We start from the raw sequence: 898 nt of genomic DNA on the forward strand, positions 1-898 counted from the left end.
AACAATACTAAACTCCAGCATGTCGTGGTCACTTGGTCCCTGACATTTAGGAGGGATTTCTAAAGAAGTCCGTGTGTCCCAAACCTGACGAGTGATTTCTCTGACTGCCTCTTTGTTGTCTCCACCTGTTAAGATGTCATCACTGTATTGGCACATACATATTCTGTCTGGTACTTTTTTATCTCCTTTAATATTTTTGCTAAAGAATTACATGCAATAGTAGGGGCATGTCTGTATCCTTGTGGGCGCCCATTACAGGCACCTTGCACTGCTCCCCACGTGAATACAAACTGAGGTTTATCTCCCTCATGAAGAGGAATCATGACAAGCTTATCTTGAACATCCATGAGCGGAGAGCTGCCGGCGCTGCTGCTGTTATTGAAGTTACACTGGGAACAGCAGCTGTCGCTGGCAGGATGTTGCTCTTCAACTGTCCATAATCGACTGTTAAACACCACTGACCATCAGGTTTACAAACCGACCAGACCAGAGAGTCGTAGGGGGGATGGGTGCAGCTTGCTGTGTGTCCCTTCTCCAGGCCCTCAGTCACTTCTGTAATGAGCACCACACCGGGGGCTGGCAGGGGGGGTTGTGAGACGCACCTCAGAGCAGGTTGTGGCGGGGCCAGGCGAGGTGCAGGGCGCACATGAGAGCAAAAAAAAACGCCACTGTTGAAACTCCACAGGCAGCCACTGGGCAAATACCAGCACCTGCCTGCTACCCCATCAAACCCTGAGATACTCCCTCGGGCAATTCCACCCGTTCCCACATGTCCTTGGAGGTTAGTCACAGAATCAGAGAATCACAGAACTGTTGAGGCTGGAAAAGAGCTCTGAGATCATCAAGTCCAGCCCATGACCCAACAGCCCCACATGGGCCAGACCCGGGCACCCAGTGG

The sequence above is a fragment of the Apaloderma vittatum genome, unplaced genomic scaffold (genome assembly GCF_000703405.1).
Source record: "Apaloderma vittatum isolate BGI_N311 unplaced genomic scaffold, ASM70340v1 scaffold17938, whole genome shotgun sequence".
In the NCBI taxonomy this organism is placed as follows: Eukaryota; Metazoa; Chordata; class Aves; order Trogoniformes; family Trogonidae; genus Apaloderma; species Apaloderma vittatum.